The sequence below is a fragment of the Antechinus flavipes genome, chromosome 1, assembly GCF_016432865.1.
Source record: "Antechinus flavipes isolate AdamAnt ecotype Samford, QLD, Australia chromosome 1, AdamAnt_v2, whole genome shotgun sequence".
NCBI lineage: Eukaryota > Metazoa > Chordata > Mammalia > Dasyuromorphia > Dasyuridae > Antechinus > Antechinus flavipes.
Genome location: NC_067398.1, coordinates 600164260 through 600187033, shown reverse-complemented (window position 1 = coordinate 600187033; position 22774 = coordinate 600164260).

Below are 22774 nucleotides of genomic sequence, written 5' to 3'. Positions count from 1 at the left end.
TCTTTCAGATATTGTGATTCAAAGCTGTGATAGCTCTCAGAGAAATGACCTGCCCCTTCATCTAGGCATGGTGCTTAACAATTCTCCATTTTTTGTTTTATGGATATTCCTCCCCACCCCCCACTCCACAGCATGGTCAGTAAGTTTGTGCATTTGCTGTTATCTAAGTATGCACACTGAGGAATGCAAGCAGCATTATCACCTCTGGATGGTTGTAGGGTGAAATACTGGGGCAGGTTTTGATCTTGTGAGATGTCATGGATGCAAACTTTCAAACAGAGAAGAGGATTGTAGTCAGAACAGGCATTTAAATCTCTCATCAGTCTCCTGACTTGGCCCTTTGATGTGTTGACCCATTTAATTACCCCGACTAAAAAAGTCTTACCAGGTCTCTTCTCCCTTTCCTACCATGGATTACCAAAGGAACTCTGGGAGGATCTTACAAACAGCTCTCAGATGCTGCTGCTTCTTTATGCCTCATGTTCAGGTGCCATAATGTAAGGTCCAGACTAGCTCTCTGGAGAATCTCTGGATGAGCCTTGTTCTTAGGTGGAGGAGTGATGAAGGCAGGAGAGCCACCAGGAGGATCTCTGTTTCTATCTTCAACTTCTCTGTCTCCTCTGTGTCTGAGTCCTCATCTGTGTCTGTGTCTGAGTTTAAGTCTGGGTCTGAGATCGAGATCAAGTCTCTCAGCCCTTAAATACCTCAGTCTAATTGCATCATTATATCACACTAAGTATATGTCAACTAGAGTAATTATATCATATCAGACCAGTGTGATTACATTATTATATCACACTAAGTATATGTGAACTAGAGAACCATTATCTCATCACTCACACAGAGCAAATAGCCTGCTGTCAGTATCCTTGCTTCAAGTATACCTTTCCCAGTGTTCCCCCACTATCAAGGGTCTTCTACAGAAAAGAATTATTGAGGTAGGAGTTTGGCAGTAATAGAATGAAACAAAGTGCTTAAGGCAGGAGAGAGAATGACTTATTGGCATAATCAGTGTTTATAATAATTTAGGAAAAGCCATTGAAATAATGGATTAATAAATATGGCCCCAAATCATCTTTATAACATTTTGGGTAACACTTGAGTCTTAAAGAACTTGCAGATTATTAGGGAAAAAGAAAAGGGAAGGCAACAAGCATTTATTAGATGTCAGTCAGCACATGCCAGGTATTATGATAAACACTTTATAAATACTATTTTCTTTGATCATCCTGGGATCTGATAATTCTAGAAGTGGGCACTAGATGAAGAGCCACGCAGATGAGCAGAATGTGTCATTAAAGTGATCCAAGAACATGCAAATGTCAGAGATCTACGCATAGAGATAATTGGTGTTGGAAATATTGGGAACAGATATTGGGGATATAGGCATAGGTTAGGGACAGGGAAAGCTGTATGGGGAATGAAAAAGCCAGATGAGGTTTATGAAGTAAGAAAGAATAGTAAGGCTAGAAAATATGTGATCATTGGCCATATAAATACATATATATATAAAACAACAACAACAACAAAAGAAATATAGACAAAATAGGATGAGACAGAATTAGGGGCAGAAATTGGATTACAACATTAATGAATAGTCTCAACAACAATAAGACCATACCCTAGTGATTGGAATTAGGGAACAAAGTCCAAGGATAGAACTCTTTATGTTTCCCAGCTGAGGGACAAGAGAAAAGTAGGGGGAATAGCAACATGCTAGATACCAAATAGATTATTCATTCTAGGATACAGGATGGAAAACATCATAATGTTATTGTAGCATCTCAGAAAAGGCAATGTACAAAATAAAGGATTAACAATTAATAATAATAATTAATTATTAATAAGAAAAAATTCACAAAATAATTAATTTTCTATTGGCAAAGTCACAAAAGCAAATTCTTAATGCAAAGAATTAAAGTCAGCTTCATGAGTATTATTCAGTCTTGGTTGGAGAAGAATAATGCTATTAATTAGAATATTGTTATAGAAGACTAAAGGAATAGTCAGCGTACAGGATCTGGAGTCAGGAAGACTCAACTTCATGAATTCAAATCTAGCCCAAGACACTTACTAGCTGTAGAATCCTAGACAAATCATTTAATCCCATTTGCCTCCATTTCCTCATCTGTAAAATGAGCTAGAGAAAGAAATGGCAAACCACTTCAATACCTTTGTCAAGAAAATCCCAAATAAGTCCACAAAGAAAGGACTTGGACACTACTAAAAATGACTGAACAAACAACAAAATAGAAGACCATACTATAAGAATCCATTGTTTCAAGTTCTTGCCCATAACATTTCCTGCTTTTTTTTTTTTTTATTTTTGGAACATAGGTGATCATGACCTCCCTGAGTTCTCAAGGAAGTGAGAACCCCAAAAAAGGAAGTGATCATGCCTTCTCTGACTGCTCAAAAAAGGGGTGAAAATACCATAAAAGGAGGTGATCATGCCCTCCTTGATATCTCAGGAAGGGAGATGAAAACACCAAAGGAAATGGGAAATCAAATCAGATTAGTGGGTTTCTAATGGGTCTCATTTGAAACAGATATACATAATATCAACATGGGAGGTATTATACATAATTACATAAATTACATAAGCACATAGTAGAGTACAGGCTCATAATGATGTAACAAATAACATGAATCAACATGGGGAATTATACATGTCCATAAATCCTAGAAATAGTCCAAAAGGAATCTATTGTCCATTACTTCATGTGCCAGGAAACCAAGGATTCCTGTAAGTTTTGAAGTCTTGCAATAGTCTCATCAACAATTTTTCATCTCAGGGAATCCAATGATTCCTGTAGGTTTGGAAGTTCTGAAACAGCCTTATTAATTTTTCATCTCAGGAAATCCAATGATTCCTTCTCGTTTTAAAGTTTTGCAACAGTGTCATTATCAGCCATGCTCTTTCAATGTCAGATGTTTCTTAGGTCTTCTCCTTTGTTTTGAGGTTTTTCTCATTTTCTGTCTCTCTGAGCCAAGTGTTGTTGGCACCCATCTGATTCCTTCTCCATCTATACAAATACAAGCAAACCCTTTCTTCCAAGCAGTTAACCTATCTAGTTCCTTCTGTTTTACACATTTTCTAGATCTCTCCTTATCATCTGGCAATTACATTGGAGCTGCTCACACTGGACACTGACATTAAAAAAGCCTGTATTTTCCCTAATTGTAATCCCTTTCTCCCATCTGATAGCTTTTTGGCTGATTGGTCATGTAATCCCTTTCTGCCATCTGATTGCTTCTTGGCTGATTGATCATATAAGAGTCTTGAACTTCCAGAAAGAACACCTCTCTGAGTATAAACTTGGTTGCCATCATGCCCCATCTGTTTTTTGTTTGAGATCTTGGAGCCGGACCCTGCCTCTCATTTCCCTAGGTCAATCTACAATCTGAGGCCCAGTGGAAGCCTCATTGTATTTTGCACATAAGGTTTTGGATTTTATTCTCTTACCCTGTCCTCTCACTCTATCTTTATACCTACATTGGGCTCTCAGATGTCCTATTTTTCCACACTGAAAACATCAACGAATCTCTCTAGAAGTCCCTTGCCAAGAGGGACCTTGTCTTCCCATGTTCATCATAGTCTGGGTATAATAAGCTTTTATGCCCACTGTGGCACAGCATCTTATGATCTCCTCTAAATGAAAATCTTTGTGTAGTCCCCATATAATTCTTCTGCAAACCTCATTAGCATTTTCCTTAGCCAGTTGTTTTATCATAATTCTTGTAGCTGCACCTTCTCCAATGGTTCTTGTGACAGCTATCTGCAAATGTCCCACAAAATCAGCAAAATGTTCATTGGGACCTTGCTCTATTTTTGTGAAGGCTTCCCCTCAATCTTTCCCTGGGAGGGGAAGCTTTTATTGCATCAGTAGCAATTTGCTCATACACTGCTATGGGGTAATTAGTCTGTGTTGAATTGTCTGGGTAATGACCTTTATCTGCTAGTTGGTCAAAGGTGATTTGTTTGTTAACTCCAATTTGCTTATTGCATTGGGCATGAATCCTGTATAATTTACTATACTCCAAAAGCCACAACAAGTTTTGTCCAGGTTCTAAACATGCCCTTGCTATAGATTTCCAATCACTAGAGGTTAAGATTTCATAAGCCAAATTCTCTAGTAACATCTTAACATAAGATGATGCAGCCACATACAGATTGCAACCCTTTTTGAAATCCTTAATTTTTTTCCAGATCAAAAGGAGTATATCTTCTCCATTGTTTGCCTGAAGAGTCAAACTCTTCAATCACAGGGGATGTATTTATTAAATAAGATATATCCTGTCCTTCTTTTTGGCCTTAACTAGTGTCTTTTGTAATCTTGTCATACACTGCTTCATAGGTGGTGCTAATTGTGTTTACTGCCTCTCCCCCTCCTCCTTCTCCCTCCATTCATGAAGGCTTAATTGAGGGGGGGAGGTCATGAGATGGGGAATGCCCTAATGGCTTCTGCTGTGAAGCACCATACTCAGAATTGTACTTTATTCCATTCTTATCTGATTCTTCATCCTTTTCATCTAGTTTATCTGGATCCTCCCCCTTCTGCTCTTTCTTCTTTTTTCCTTATACTTCCTATATTTCCTAATATTTATATAATTTCTTAAAGCCAATTGTATTAAGTTATATATATAAAGTGTTTCTTTGGAAATTGAGTCAATCCATTATCATTGTAATATTCACATAGTTGCTCTCCTACTAATTTCCACTCCTCTAGATCTAATTCTTTTTCCTTAGAGAACCAAAGAGATATGTACTGTATTGTTTCTAAAAGTTCAATGATCTGCTCCCAACTTACAATCAAACGTTGGCTTTTAATGAGTTTAACTAAGCTTTCAACAAATTTCCTTGTGGTAAAGAAATCTCCTGTCTAAACATTTGTCCCATTTTAGCTGGAATACTATTTTAGCCTTTAGCAAAGTTTCCATGTCTATTTTTGTACTCTAATGGGTGGAAGCTTTGGACTTTTCTTTGGTGTTCTAATAATATATCCAGAATGATAACCAAATTATATACATTGAAGAAAGACCTTTGCCATCTGTGACTTCTTATCTAGAGCCCTCTGAAGTCTATATATACTTGTGTGAGAATGTGTTACAAAATGTTCAGGAAATATTTTGCAACAATTAACCTTATTAGTCTGCTTTAGCAAACATTCCAATATAAAAACTCAATTATTCTGGTTTACTAATTAATAATTATTGGATGGAAACACACTGGTGGGGGCTCATAGTATAGTGCTTGAGGGCCTCCATCTGCTCCTTGGGGTCCTCTGGAACCTGGAGAAAAGAAATAACTCCTAAGTTCTCTGGTCCCATCTTTATTTTATTAAGGTGAAGTTAGAACAGTAATTCTAGGACTTCTGCTAGAGGTATAGGGATAAATTTCCCAACAATTAGACCCATCCTAAAGTAGAAACCACTGTCTGGGAACTTAGGTTTCACCTTCAGCAAATGTTTTCAGAGATGCAATAATTACTTGCATTTTATAGGGTAGAAAAGAATGTGGTTTAGATACAGTTCCAAATTCATTATCATTCATTTTTCAGGCATGCCTGACACCTTGTGTCCCCATTTAGGGTTTTCTTGACAAAGATACTGGAGTGGTTTGTTATTTCCTTGTACAATTCATTTTAAAAATGAGGAAACTGAGGCAAACAGAATTGTTACTTTCCCAGAGTAACAGCAGAAGTAAGTGCTTGAGACTATATTTGAACTCAAGTCTTTTTGACTCAAGACCTGGCACTCTATCCATTGTGTCTCCTAATTCCAACAACATAATTTCTAAAGAATTCTGAGATCATTCATTCTAACCAATATCTAAACAAGAAATGCCTACCAAGAAAGCCACTGAAATAAATTTAGGAAATAATGATAATCCTGCTTATATCATGATAGAACAATGGAAATTTTGCAATGAGATAGAATACTTAGTGTGCAGATAATTGATATTTTTAAATTGCATGTTTGCAAGCATCAGAGATTTAGATCTGAAAGGGGTCAGATCTCAGCTCAGAGTTCATCTGCCATAACGTCTTCATTTTAGAGATGAAGAAACAGATCAAAAAGGGTTGTAACTTAGCCAATATCAGAGAGCTATTTAATGACAGAATCAAGGTTTTAACTCAGACAAGCCATACATATTTCCATTTTTTTGACCATAAAGCCCCTCTGGAGTAGATCAGTCACAGGAGAAAGAACAATTCTAGGAGAAATGCAAATAAAAGATGCATTTGTCAACCACAAACGCTTAGAAAAGGTAAACAAGCTTGAAAAAACAAAACAATAACAATAACACTGCATCATCACAAACCAGAATATGATTTATAAATGAATGATATTAGGAATGATAATGAAAAATATTATAAACAATATGAAGGCTATGAATAAATTTTGAAAAAAAAATTATTCAGAGGAGACCATTGAAATGATCATGTAGCTAAGAAAAGATAATTAGGAATTATCTGAAATAATCTGAATAATCTGAATACAGGAACAAAAGTAAAAAATCTTGAAAATCAACAAAGAGTTTGATTAGCCAAAAGATTTTCACATCTAGGATAAGAACTCACTATTTGACAAAAAGTTCTGGAAAATTAGTAAATAGATCTGTGGAAAAGGAAGGAATTTGTAACCAAAGAAGAACTAGAGTACATTATAGAGTACAAAATGAATAATTTTGATGATAGTAAGTTAAAAAAGTTTTTGTAAAAACAAAACCAATGCAGATAAGATTAGAAGGGAAGCAGTAATCTGGGAAAACATCTTTATCTGCAACAGTTCTGATAAAAGATCTTATTTCTAAAATATATAAAAAATTGTTTCATATTTATAAGAATGCAAGACATTCTCCAATTGATAAATGATCAAAGGATATGAACAATTTCCAAAAGAAGAAATTAAAACAATTTCCATTTATATGAAAAAATACTCCAAGTTACTTTTATCAGAGAAATGCAAATTAAGACAACTATGCGATGCCACTGTATATCTCCCAGATTGGCTAAGATAACAGAAAAGTTAATGATAAATGTTGGAAGGGATGTGAGAAAAATGGAACATTAATGCATTGTTGGTAAAGTGGTGAACGGGTCCAACCACTCTGGAGAACAATATGGAACTATGCCCAAAGGGCTATCAGCAGTGTCTTTACTGGGCCTGAATCCCAATGATGTGTAAATATGCACAAAAAACCTACATGTGCAAAAATGTTTGTAGCTGCCCTTTTTGTAATGCCAAGGGATTGAAAACTGAATGGCGTCTCTTCAGTTGGAGAATGGCTGAATAAGTTATGGTATATGACTGTTATGGAATATTATTATTCTATAAGAATTAATCATCAGGATAATTTCAGAAAAGCCTGGAGAGACTTAAAAGAACTGATGCTAAATGAAGTGAGTAAAACCAATAGAATTATTGTACACAGCAACAACAAGATTATGTGATGATCAACTCTGATGGAAGTGGCTCTTTTCAACAGTGAGGTAATACAGGCCAGTTTAAATGGTCCTGTGATAGAGAGAGACATCTGCACCCAGAGAGAGGACTGTGGGAACTGTGTATGGATCACAACATAGTATTTTCACTTTTTTGTTGTTGTTTGCTTGCATTTTGTTTTCTTTCTCATTTTTTTTCCTTTTTAACTTGATTTTTCTTGTTCAGCATAATAATTGTGGATACGTGTATAGAAGAACTGAACATGTTTAACATACATTCGATTACTAGCCATCTAGGAGAGCGGGTGGAGGGAAGGGAGGGAGAAAAAAATTAGAACATAAGGTTTTGCAAGGATGAATAGTGAAAACTATCTATGCATAAGTTTTGAAAATAAAAAGCTTTTTTAAAAAATCAAAGAAGAAATACAGAAAATGAGCTACAAATGACATAGAAAATTATTCATTGAAAATACATCACATCATTAAGACAATGTTAACTTCCTCAAGAAAAAGGAAAATAAAAATAACACGTATTACCAAAATAAAAAAGGAGGATAATTTTCCTTTTAGAAAACTTGAATATATTTTTGTACACACACACACACACACACACACACACACACACACACACATACATATGTGTGTGTGTATGTGTGTATATATATCTTAGAAAGTACCACAATTGCATGCCAAAAATTAAGTTAAATAAATATGTCCCTAAATACTCAAATGAATTATACCCATATTGAGTGATAAAAGTCAAATGATAAAACAAATTAAATTGCACTCTTGCCTGTCCATCCTATGCAATTCTATCTTGTCAAGTCAATAAGCATACCAGGCACCATGTCTTACATAAATTCACCACAGGGAGTCCAATTAGCCAATAGGTATTTATTAAGTGCCCACTATGTTTCCTGGAATATACTATATCAAGCTGGAGAATAAAATTTAAAAACAGAGGCAAAAGACAATCCCTATCTTCAAAGAGTTTAAAATCTGATGAAGTGCCATAACCTAGTCCTTCCTCAATATCTTAAAAAAAAAAAAAAAAATTAACCAAGCAAGAAATTGAAATGTGAACAACCCAATTTCAGGGAAGCAAAAGGGATATTTTCTATAATTACACAGAATTGGTATAGTTGGACCATGTTTGCTAAAATTGCAAATACAAATTATTGGAGAAGGGTCTTTTAATTCAATAAAATATGTTGAAAAACTGAAAATTAGTCTTATAAAAATACACTTAGATCATCATCTTATAACATTATAAATTCCAAGTGGATAAATGATCTAAGTATTTTGGGGGAAAACATAAAAATGAGGGGATAATTAAAGGCTTTCTTTTTCAAAATTATTTCTAGGGGGAAATGTAAGAGTAGAGATATGACAAAAGAAATCTCAAAATACAAAATAGATCATCTTGATTATTTAAATTTAACTTTAATGTAGAGTGAATCAGAAGAAAAGACCTAGATTTCAGAAATGACTAGAACATTGGACCTGGAGTCAGAAAGATCTCAGTTCAAATCCATCCAGATATAATTACTAGTTTCATGACTGAGCAAATAACTGATGTCTGTCTTAGTTTCATAATTTATAATGTGAAGAAAACAATAGCAACTCTATCTTAGATCTGGTGGGAGAACAAAATTAGTATTTGTAAAACATTTTGCCAACTTTAGAGTGCTATATAAATATATATTTTTTAAATCTGACATGCAAAATTTACTGAGAATTTGAAGGAAGAACTAGGAATCGTTTCAAAATGAAAGAGAACCAGTGCATATTACTCATTGGTTCTTTTTTTGACTGGCTAATTTATTTCTAAAATTATTATAACCAATTAATTAATCTTTTACAAAGATATTCACTGAAAAGATTTAGCAATAACAAAAAGCTAAAATCTTACTGAACAGAAAGGTACACTCCACCCTTCCCTGCCCCTGAATCCCTAGGCAAATGGAATTCAAAGTTAAAGTGGTTGTTACAAATCATTCATCCTTTCAAGCTCATTTCGGGATACAATATAGCAGAGGGTAAGTCTTTGTCTTTCTCATATAGCATGGTGTCTTTGCAGCTAGTTATAGCAAAGCTTCAATGCTCGATGGGGTCTAACAGATTACACATTAGAGCTGTTTCTTCACTGACTGAAAAACTCTGGTATGGACTCTACTTTTTGTATATTAGGTAGTTCTTCATACTTTTCAAAACTCACAATGGCATGTCCATTTCCTTTCTTAAACTCGTGCATCTAAAATCGGGATAGAAGCATATAAACAACAGAAAACAAGGATATCGTGTAGTTATGTTTCCGTGTGAGGCCAGGTAAGGAGACAAGGTATCCAGCAGGTTCTGATCTACTGATCTTCACCAAAAGAGTTACTGCAATTCTTCATTACTTGATAATCCTCCGGTAGGGGAGAAGGTCAAGTTTTTTGGCTGGAACCTTTTGCATTCAAGTCAAGTTCTCTTGTTGTTCAATCACATCTGATTCTTTGCATCCTCATTTGGAGTTTTTTCCACACAGATATTGGATTGATTTGTCTTTTCCTTCTTTAGCTCATTTTCAGTTGAGGAAAATGAAGCAAACAGAATTAAGTGATCTGCCCAGTAAGTCTCTGTAGCTAGATTTGAACTCACAGAGGCTGAATCTTCCTGACTCCAAGCCCAGCTTTCTATATATTGCCCCATCTAACTGCCTCAATTTCTAAAGCAATCAACTAGTAAGATTTCCTTTCATCTTGCAATGTTTTTTTTTCTTTTTTCTTTTTTTTTTAGTCACTTAATCTCTCTTTTTTTAAATTATAGCCTTTTATTTACAAATATATGCATAGGTAATTTTTCAGCATTGACAGTTACAAATTCATTTGTTCCAACTTTTTCCCTCTTTCCCCCCACTCTTTCCCCCAGATGGCAGATTGACCAATACATGTTAAATATGTTAAAGTATAAGTTAAATAAAATATATGTATACATGTCCAAACAGTTATTTTGCTGTATAAAAACAGTCAGACTTTGAAATAGTGTACAATTATCCTGTGATGGAAATCAAAAATGCAGGCGGACAAAAATAGAGGGATTGGGAATTCTATGTAGTGGTTCATAGTCATTTCCCAGATTTCTTTCCCTGGGTGTAGCTGGTTCAGTTCATTACTGTTCTATTGGAACTGATTTGGTTCATCACATTGTTGAAGTGGGCCATGTCCATCAGAATTCATCATCATATAGTATTGTTGTTGAAGTAAATAATGATCTTCTACTCATTTCACTTAGCATCAATCTCTCCAGACTTTCTGAAATCATCCTGCTGGTCATTTCTTACAGAACAATAATATTCCATAATATTCATATACCACAATTTATTCAGCCATTCTCCAATTGATGGGCATCCACTCAGTTTCCAGTTTTTGGCCGCTAAAAAGAGGGCTGCCATGAACATTCTTGTACATACAGGTCCCTTTCCCTTTTTAAAAATTTCTTTGGGATATAAGCCCAGTAGTAACACTGCTGGGTCAAACAGTATACTCATTGGTTTTTAAAAAAAGAAATTGAAATGGTAAATAAAAATCTGGAAATAAAAGAAGTTAAGGATTCATAATAATAGAATGATAATTTATAAACAACTATGAGGCTTTACACAACTACCTAGCTTAGTAAATTTGCTAAAAGCTGTTACCTGTGATCATAAAAAGCTGCAAACACAATATGTGACTAAGGGTTAGAAAAAATGAAAAAAAAATAGACTATTAAGAATTCAGAAAATTAGGAAAACCTTTATGATATGATACAAAGCCAAAATATGTATACAATGACTCAAGCAATGTGCTTCAGGTAAATATTTGGAAGCAGTGATACATTGGACAGCCCAATATTATTACCAATTTGTCAATGTTAAGAAACCCCTTTTTTCTTTCCTATTAAGAAGAGACAAATTAAATATTTTTCATGAAGTGTATTTTGTGAGGTGTTTGTTAGGAAATATTTGTTTTTATCAAAACAAGATCTATTAATGAATCTAAAAAAACAGAATTCCTACTTGCATGGTATTTTTAAGGACTAAAAGCTGTGAGAATATTATATTCTGAAATCTGAGTTGTGTTTTGAGTTTCTAAACTCAGGTCTTCTCACAGTCATAAACTATTACAAAGTGCCAATAAGGTAAATTTCAGGATTTGTAGATGGGACATTATTAAAGTGGCATCACAGCATACAATGAAGCTCCATGAGTATATTTGAATTAGGTAGATGGTTTTAAACATTTCAGTAAAATGGACGTAAAAGTACCTCTATTTCTGACCCACTGAATAGACCATAGCTTTTGAGTGAAAATATAATTAAATTGGGCTCATCGTCTGTAGGAGACTTAAGTATTACAAGGTTCACCATGGCATTAACGAAATGAGATGGATCTGTTGAAAAGCAATAAGCTGACAACAAAGCTGTAGACAAATGTTATTTTGTTTTCTTTAAACAGAGATTAGCTTGGGAATGAATTCACACATGTCAGTGGGCTCATAGTGGTGCAAATTATGTCCTTCCAAAGAACTGTAATTATGTAAACTAGGAAGTCATTTGTGAGCTAACTAAACATAATTCTTTTCACCACATTAAAAGTAGTGCATTAAGAACTTTTCTATGCTCCCCTCTTTTCCCTCTGCCAATATTCATGTTCTCGAATGCCCCAAACTAGTTAGGGCAATACCTTGTAATTCCAATTTTTCTTTCCATAATCATAACCTAGTGAGCTTAAAGTTTGATCTTCTGTGATCCTAAGATAAAAATAAGAGCCCTCCCTAACTAAATGATTGAGTACTTAAGAGATTCTGCTCAAGTTTCACAAGAATAAGAAGGTATTACTTTAAAAGGTCATATTTAAAAGATACATTAAGATGATCTAATCCAATTCCTCAATTTATAGATGATGGAAATTAAGGCCAGAATGCTTCCTTGACTTGGGCAAGATCACATAGATAATTAGTGTGTTTCCAATTCACACAGGTTGGATCCCCTGGGAGATGAATACTCTAATTTTAAAAGATTTTGTACAGCTACACTTCTAACGCTCCATTCATGAATTGCCATTGATGATTTTCCTTTTTATGGTCAGAGAATTCAATTACCTCACAATAGAAGCATTTACTAAAATGGCACAGTTAAAAAAAATTATCAACAGAAAATGCTACCTGTAAACTTCAGATGTACTTTTCTATAAATAATATCGACATTATTACCAAACTGAATATCTCTAGATTTGACAAATGGAAAATCATTCACCTAAAGACCACATGTAGCCAAATCTACTGATAAAATATGGCTTGTGAGATCTCCCAGGATACAGTTGTGATGTCCAAGTGGAAAAGTCTACACCTACAGGCCTTATGTGGCCAAGTTTACTGGTATCTATGACTTGTGGGACTTCCCTGGGTAGTTGTAGTATCCTCACATTGTTCTACTCATTATTTCTGCTAGGCAAATTGTTTCACTTGCCACTGGGATGGCTTCTTGATGGAGTATATGTATTTTTCCAATGCAAGATCATGGTGTACATTAATTCTTACTTTGGGTTTCAGTGCAAATGTTGATTGCAACTATTGCTGAATTTCTTTTTGAGGGCAAAAAAATTAACTCATACCTTAGGGTCAGTGGAAGCATTCTAGGATCTTCTATTTCCTGATCAGTATTCAAGTTTCAGGCACTAGACTTGACTCCTATTACCAGCTTGATAACTCTATACCTAGTTTCTTTTCATAGAATTCTGGGGTTCAAGAAAGCTATGGCAAGCATTTGACTTTTTTAATCATGTACTTTTACTGAAAGAGGTGTATAGATGGAGGGAGTTGAAACCTCCGTCTTTCAACCCCTTCTCCTCCACTCCTATATCTTGTCTCACTTTGAGGGATGTATGATTCTAACAAGTCACTTCTCATAAGTTTATAAGCTCCTAGACATATAGCTAAAAGTCATCTTAGCATCAAATCTAATGCTCTCATTTTTCAGATGAGGAAAACTGTTGCCCAGAGAGATTAAATGACATGCCAAGAGATACACATTAAGTAACTAAGGCAGTATTTGAGCCTTTTTGATCCCAAATTCAATAATCTAGCCATCTACTAAACCCCTCCCTCCCCCCCACAATTTTCCCATTTATAAATCAGGGACAATAATAATATCAACCTTTTACACATTGTTTGTGTGTTATTTAAATGAAACAAAGTGTATAAAGATCCTCATATGCACTTAGGAAAAAAAAAATACTAGCAATACTATTCTCAATAAAACTTACCCAGCACTAATCTCCATCTTGATTTCTAATACCACACATTTAACTGCCTACTGAAAAAGTAGACCACCATTTTGTTTAAATTTTAACATATAAAATTATATGACTTTTTAAAGTTATTTTCTTAGCTAAAAAATATTTTAAATTATTTTTCTGTTATGGATAATAGGAATTGCTTGTTACATTGATTCTACCTAAATAATCAAAATAAAATGAAAGATTGCAGTTGTCAAATGAATCAATATTTCTAAGATAACTGAATTTTAAAAGATAATTCAGTAATCTAAAACATGATAGTGTTCTTTCAAATAAAATTGTCCTTTTTATATTCAGTTCATTAAAATTACGCTTGTCTTCAAAAACCTTCCAATATTTTTTTCAAATAATATTGTGCAGTACTTTTTCACTAGTAAATAGAATATAAACCAACTAAAATCTGTTTCAAATAATCACCTTCCCCAAAAGCCTCATATTCAGAAATAGCCTTTAGTCAAATTATATTTTTCCGAAATTGAACACTTAAAAAAAAATGTGGCTAATTGAAATCCTGACAATATCTTAGCTTTACCTACAGAAATGATTTTACAATTACTATAATTATTCCCTAGTTCAGTTAAATAAATTAATTAGAAGTGCTAAGATGTAAGTCATTTATGTAATTAAAACAAATGCGTTCACCACCCAAAATTCATTCTAGTTCCTCTTTATTAAAAATAGAAATTATTTCTTAATATTTTACAAATTGAATTTCTACAAAATAAATAAGCAAAATTATATTTTGAATAATATAGCATGAAAATGAATGAAGCCCTGTCCCACTTTATATAATGTACCAAAACATATGTTCAATTTGAAATGTTAAATTGGGACAAGGCAATCCTTTTATACCTCCCTAATTCACTCTATCCCAATCATCACAGGGTCTTTTCTAAACATTTTCATCCCTTCCCAAACTTCCTATGTCCTCCTTGCCCCCATCCTTTCATCTGAATCCCTAGTCTTGTAGTTTACACACTCACACACACACACTAAATCAAACCAAAATAAACAAAATAACTGAGGATATTTATTTTGAGAATTTCTTCTTTTTTCTTGTTTTATGTTATCAGATGCTTTCTGTGATATTTTCCTTTCCTCCTCTCAATTTCTTTTTTACCTCTCTATAGTCTGGCTTCTGACCTCAATACGAACTAAAACTGTTCTCTCAAAATTATCAATTATCTTTTCTTTGGCAAGTGTATCGACTATTTCTCAATCTTCATTCATCTTGACTTATTTGCAGCCTCTGACACTGTCAATTTGTAATGCAAGAGAAACTGAGGCAGAAGAGAGATTGAGAGTTTTTAATATTTTATTAATGAGAGAGTAAAATTGACTGGACAGGACTCTCATCTCAAATTATCCAGTGCTGAATGGGAGAATCTCTAACCTTTAAGTACCTTTTGGAGACAAAGAAGAGGGAAAACTTAGGAAAGCCTCTGTCAGGATAAAGGAGGCCATAAACTCCCAAAAAACCCCAGAAACAGGATGTCTGAATACACAGAGATAAAGATGTCAGTGAGATATCTTGAAATATTTTAAAGGGATATTGTAAATTCTTGAGGACAGAAAAGAGTCAGAAGGTCTCCTCTCTTGTTTATCTTGCTTGGGCTAACAATTTATAACCTTAGAGTAAATGGTCCTCAGTCTTAATGGACCAGAAGGAGACTTACAGCTTAGGGGAATAGTTAGGGAGACTGAGATAAGGAAAACTTGTACAGGGAAACTGAGTCAGGACAGTTAAAGAAAACTGTGGCATAACAAATTACCCTCTTCTTAATACTCTCCCATCTCTAGGATTTTGTGTCATTAGTCTCTCATTTTCTTCTTACCTGTTTATTCTCTCCTCATTCTTCTTACTGTTTCTTGGCCCTCTCCTCTTTTCCATAAATACTCTTTAATGAGTATTTGTATTCAATGAGAATATTTATACTGATTATTTTCAATTAGATTTATCCCTCCATAACCTCTCTCCTGATTTCTAATATTACACATTTAACTATCAAAAGCTCAAACTCCACATTTTAAAAACTGAATTCATTCATCTTTCACCACAAACTCTCTCCTCTTCCCTACTTCCCTATTATTGCAAAGGTGACCACTATCAACCAGATAGGTTGTATCCTTTGAGGTGCTAAACCAGTAGGGAATCAGGGGAAGGACTTAAGTTCAGCCAAATAATGGTGGAGAGCCCCACTCATGTGGGGGAATTAGTGCTCTCTAGGCTGTAAACTCTATAGAACACAATTAATGAGGAACCAGGGGAGGGACTTGTGTATCTGGGGACAGGGTATTAAAAAGATATAATTATTGATTCTAATTGTACTTACTCTGTAAGATACCCATTGCTTTAGTTGCATAATAAAAATGAACTTTTAATTTCATCTCTCCTGACTCCAATGTTATTTCTCACAATACTAGTGAGTCCCTTCTTCATTATCTCCATGTTATCCTTACATTCAGAAAAGCAAAATCAACAAACAGAAACTCAAAAAAACTGAATCTGAATTCAGTATGAATAGAAGAAACTGATGGAAGACCTCCTATAAGGATGTGGCCTTGACCTCTGCCCTAATTGTGATTTGAGACTTCCCAATAAAAAGTTGAGCTACAACTAAAAGCTGCAAGTGCTTGATTATCTCAGATCCTCCAGTTCATCCACTCCCCTAATGTTTTCATTAGCATTTAAGTACCTAATACAGTAAGGACTGTTACTGACTACGAGTCTTTGTATCTGGGCTCTGAGTAAAATAGAACTCCCCAACCAATGGGAGAAATGGTCAGAAGGGCCTGGGGGCTTCTGGTTAAGATCTCTCTCCCTCTATCTCTATAATCTTGTGTTTTGCAGTTTCCACTTTTCATTCCATTATCATCAATAATCACTTTTTTCATTCAAGACTGACACCTTGTCTATTGGGGGTTGTCTATTCTTGCAAGGTCATAATAAATCCTTTTTTTGCTTTTTACCTTAATTTGCTATGCAACACAACTATTAAACTAGTAAACATTATTAAGACTTTTGGAAACATCCTATATATCTTGTTTGTATAGTTATTCTCCTCCTGCCCTTTATTCTGTAAACTTCATGATACCAAAGACTTTGCCTCTTGTAGTATCACCAGCTTTAAGACAATATCTGGCACATTATTTTTGTAAAATATGTATTCACTAAGTTATTAGAATGTCTGCTTTTTAAGACTATGTAATTGTTATAAATGCTCACTGTCTTTGATGCTTTAATAAAATGCAGAGGTTTTTTCAATCCTATACCAAAAGAGATTATGAACAGAGAGTATAAAAATGATAACTGCCATTTATGTAGGATCTACTTTGTGCCAGATATTGTGCTATACACTTTACAATTATTATCTCTTCTTAGTATGTCAGAGATAGACACTATTATTATCTGCATTTTTATACTTGAGACTGTTATGATTAGTTGTCCTTGTTCTCAAAGAGAACCATGACCTCAGAGAGATAATGCTATGATATGTAAGTGAATTTTATTTAACTGAAGAAGGGCTATGCAAGGTCACCTACGTCACTTTCTCCTCCAGAACCATATGCGTTTCATGGCCAGATATGACTAGAGATATCCCTGGATACAATGGGGTATTTTGACCTTTTTAAACTAAGATCTTCAATGGGTCTCAGTTTGACTGACGTGGTACCTTTCCAGTGATTAAAGCTACTTAGCAATTTAGGCAAAAAATGGCTGTTTTCTTCTAGTCAAAAGAAAAACAAAATCTCAACAAACAAACAAATAAATAAATAAATAAGGCTGAAAGAAGACCCTCAGTGTTACCGGCCAAAGCAAAAATGATTGTTATTTACATTCATCCTGAGTCAAATAAGGATTCAAACAATGACTGACTGGGGTTTGACCTGATAGATTTATCAATGAGAGTCAAAGTGGTTTTGGTTTGAGACATTGTCCTTAAGAAATCTATCCACTAAACCCCAAGATATCTTGAGAAAGTTCAGGGATGCAAAAGAAAAAAAAAAGTTTTTAAGAATAGTTGTAGGTGAAGACATGATACTTTATGTGAATAGAGGGATAAAAGGTAAGGGAGGACGAAAAGAAAGGAAGGGAGGGAGAAAGGAGGGAACAAAGGAAGGGAGGAAGGGAGGAAAAAATTTCCTAACTAATCAGTTCCAGTTGGGATCTCATGGGATAACACATGAGGTTATTGTTTGTCCTTTATTCTCAGAGAGGACTATGGAAGGTCCATGGGAGGTGATGTCATGACATATATCTTTTTTTTTTTTTTTTTTTTTTTTTTTTTACTTTGACTAGGTGATAGTTGAGGCAGAAAGAGGTTAATGAGATTTTCAAGGTTCCATAGCTTGAGGTTAGATTTAAATTCAAGTTTTCCTGACTTCAGCTCTTGTGGTTTATTCTGTAGCTGCCAAAACATACTCTATCAGGCCATGTTAAAATGAAAAGGCTTCAAGTACAATGCAAAATTGTGTTGGATCTACTAGGAAGTGTAAAGAATTTCTTCTTCAGGTTAGCTGAAAGATCGTGATTTTTTTGGGTGTATTTTTTGCAAGGCAACTGGAGTTAAATGACTTGCCTTACATAGCAAGTATTAAGTCTCTGAGACTGGATTTGAACTCAGGTCCTCCTGACTCCAGGGCTAGCATTCTATCCACTCCATCCATCTAGCTGCCCCAGGATTTTATATATATATATATATATATATATATATATATATATATATATATATATATATATTTAAAGCTATTTTTAGTGTCATAGGTGGATTCTGATCTCTCTGGGTTGAGAAAGTACTCACATCAATCAATCAGTCAGGAAATGATTATTAAAAACAAAACAAAGCTGCAAGGTATTATGTACTGTGCTAGAACCCTGGGATACAATGATAAAAATGAAACAGTTTTAATTTTTACAGAGCTTAAATTCTATTGGAGATAAAATGAGAAATTTTATTCAGGAGAAAAAAAAGAAGTGCACACACTTTTGTTTTTCTTATTCAATAAATTTCCACTGTATCCAGCACTTCATCACTTGATTTGGAATTTTTTTGGCGAAAGATACTGGTGTGGTTTGCCATTTCCTTCTTCAGCACATTTTACAGCATAAGTATATACAAATATGTACAAGATAAATATAAGCACTTCAAGAAAGATCAGGAAAAGCCTCAAATAAAAAGTGGATCTTGGAAGTATTTATTGAAGAGTGTTGCAGATTTGTTAACATGGGCAATATTACTAGATTTCTATTAGAAACTCACTATTCATATTTTACCAGATCCTGACTTTAATTCCTACTCCAAGCCCCACTGCAAAATGTACAGTATCCAGGAGGGGGCAGCAATAGCATTTAAATACTTTAGTGTTCACTTTCTGGTGAGGAAAGAAAGGTGAAGAGCTCTAGGTATGTGGAATTGAAAATCAAGTAACGGCGAGTCTTTTCTGACTAGTTTAATCACCACTAGTGTCAAAAATAAAATTACAATAATAATAATAAATTATTTTAATTTTATGATGAATTGAGTGATGTATAGTATCCATGACTAGGTTGATGGTAGTATCACTCTATTCTGTGCCAGATCAAATGAAATAAATGCAAATTACTTAGTACAATTCTTATTTGGCATACAAAGAGCACTATATAAATACTTATTTTCTTACTTCTTCTACTCCTTCTTCAGTTACATGTGGATTATTGTGTTCAATTCTCAGTTCTATATGTTAGAATAATTATTAAAAATCTAGAGTGTGTAGAGGAGGGCAACATGCATGATGAAGACTCTGGGATCTTGCCACAGGAGCTTCAGCTGAAGACAGTGCATGTTTGGCCTAGAAAAGGGAAAATTTTAATTGGAGACAGGAAAAAGAGACAGACCTGAATTAGTGTTGTTGAATGTGTCCTAATTTTTCCAATGCAGCCAAAGGAAGATGCTTCTAAATCAAGTGGCTAGTGGACCAAAACCAATCACAGTATATCTGCCTGTGCTCCAAAGTTCAAATTCCAAAATAAGAATTATATCATCTGAACATTATGTATGTGCTCTTTAGGATTGGATTCATTGACCAGTCTTCTAAAACACAAATATTATAGTTTATGAAATGAAGCTATATGGCTTGATTGACATAGAGTGAATATGAATAACAATCATTTCTATTTTGGCCAGAAACCTTGAGGGTCTTCTCCTCCCAGATTTCTTTATTTACATTATTTTTTTTTCTTTTGACTAAGTGAAAGAGGCTATTCTTTATCTCAATTGTTACTTAATCTTAATCATTGAATGGATGTGGTCTCAGCCAAATTGAGACTAGTTAAAGACCTTAGCTTAAAAAGACCTAGGTTTCCCACTGCATCCAAAACCATCCAGGTATATATCTGGCCCTAGCCCAAGATGGTTCTGGAGGAGAAAATGAGGTAGGTGATCTTGCATAACTCTCCCTCACTAGAATCCAATTCACTCACTTGTCATGATATCACCTTTTTGATGTCCTGGTTCTCTTCAAGAATGAAGGACAAACTACAGCAGAGATTTTGCACTGTGTTCTTTTTTTTTTTTTTCCCATTTAAAATTGTTTAATTATCAATTATTCTCAATTAGGGAATAGCTGAATTAGTTTGTGGTATGTAATATGAAGGTAATGTAATATTATTATTTTATAAAAAATAATGAGCAAGCTAATTTTAGAAAGGCAAGGAAAGATTAACATGAACTGATGCTGAGTAAAACAAGCAGAACCAGGAATACATTGTACACAATAAAAGCAAAAATGTGTGATCAACTATGAAAAACTTGGTTCTTCTCAGTGGTGCAGTGATCCAAAGTAATCCCAATAAACTTTAAACAGAAAATGTCATCTGCATTTAGAAAAATAGCTGAGAATGAATGTAAATCAATACATGCTATGTTCATTTTTTCTTTTGTTTTTTTCTTTTTATCTTTCCCATGGTTTTTCCCTTTTGCTCTGATTTTCTTCTCCCAATATGATTCAATGTGTGTTAAAATAAACAGGCAAATAAATAAATAAAATTATCATTATTTAAATATGTATCAATTTGACTTTACTCTTTTCCATGGTATTCTAAAAATAATAATTGTATTGCATTTTTCAAAATGCATGCAAAGGTAGTTTTCAACATTTATCCTTGCAAATAATTTGAGTGCCAAATTATTCCCCCTTGTTCCCAACTCTCCCCTCTCCTAGACAGCAAGTAATCCAACATAACTTCAATGTACTATTTTTGTTACCATATTTCAACATTTATCATACTGCACAAGAAAAATCAGATCAAAAGGTAAAAAGTGAGAAAAAACAATGTAAGCAAACAAACAACAACAACAAAAAGGGGAAAATACTATGTTGTGATCCACATTCAGTCTCCATAATTCTCCCTCTGATTGGGGATGGTTCTTTCCATCACAAGTTACTAGAATTTCCCTAGATCAGCTCATTGTTGAAAAATGCCTAGTCTATTTGACTTCTCATCTACACTCTAACAAAGAACTTAATCAATCTTTTGAAGTATAGTTTCTCTCTCTCTCTCTCTCTCTGTTTCTGTCTCTTTAAGCAATATGAAGTCATTGAAAATTTTAAAGCAGGGATTTGAACTGGTTATAAAATAAATTGGGGGAGGGGAGAGGAAGAGAGTGAGAGAATGAGACAAAGAGAAAGAAAAAGAGAGCAAAAAGGAAGGTTTTGCTGGACCTGGTTGCAGTGATTTCTGTATTCCCTTTCTTCTAACTCAAAACCTCTGCTGGTGATCATGAAAGGTTTTGTTTTGTTTTTAATCTTTAATGCTCCCTCTAATACCTGGAGCACTGAGAAAAATAGACAGGAGAAGTTGTCAGTCACTGTCCCTTGCGTAAATCTAATTATGTTTATTGTTGTTGTTTTAAAAAAGATGTTAAATATTACATATTATATATATATGTATATATATATATATATATATATATGTTGAAGACTATTTTACAGATTAAAAGTCATTTGTTAGCACTTTTTGGTTGTTCATATCTATGTTTCTGAGTTTCCTTGGGTTTTAGCAGCTTCAGGGTATCTCTTGGAGTCCCAAGAGAATTACCTTTCCTGGCTTAGGGCTAGGATCTCAAGCCAATATTTTGAGTTTTTGCACAATAACTGAGGACAAAATTATAAGCCATTTTATAATTACATTTCTAAGGGCAGAATTACTACAAACTTGGGTTACTTTTAAAAAAAATCTGTATAATACTTACCAAGGGATATATATATATACACCATGCATTTTCATATTATATTTATAGCTCTTTCATCTTCTCATTTTTAGTTACTGAGTTTGCTCAGTATTATGGCATACATTTGTGTCTTCTTCCCATTTCTATTGCTACTACCCTAGTTCAGGTCTATTTGACTTCTCATCTACACTCTAACAAAGAACTTAATCAATCTTTTGAAATATAGTTTCTCTCTCTCTCTCTCTCTCTCTCTCTCTCTCTCTCTCTCTCTCTCTCTCTGTTTCTGTCTCTATCTTTCTGTGTTGCATGTGTATGTGTGTGTATCTGTATATATGTTGCAAGTCTCCTATAGCTCTATTTCAACCTCTCTTTGTCCTAGCATTTCTTTTCTCTTTCTCTCAAGAGATCTTCAAAACTCTATATTGGTAAAACTTCTCCCTTCCATCATCATTAAATTTTTATTAACTTAATCATAAGTTAGCTTCTAGTTACATCAAGCTGAGATGTTTCACAAATATATGTATGTATTTGTAAATTATATTCACAAATACTTACTGAATCCTTACTATATGCCTTGGACAATATTAGCTTAATCCCCATTCTTGCATCACTCAGTGTAAATTTTGTTTTCATCTTTAGGATTTTACCAGACTGGTATGAATGTTCCTTCTAGAAAAGGAACATATTTAAAGAGTTTGATAGAATGTTCTCAAAGACCCAGTACCAAGAACGTCTTTTAAATTGTCTTGCTTTGATGCAAGTAACTCAGTTATTTTCATGCCTGGATCTTTTATCCT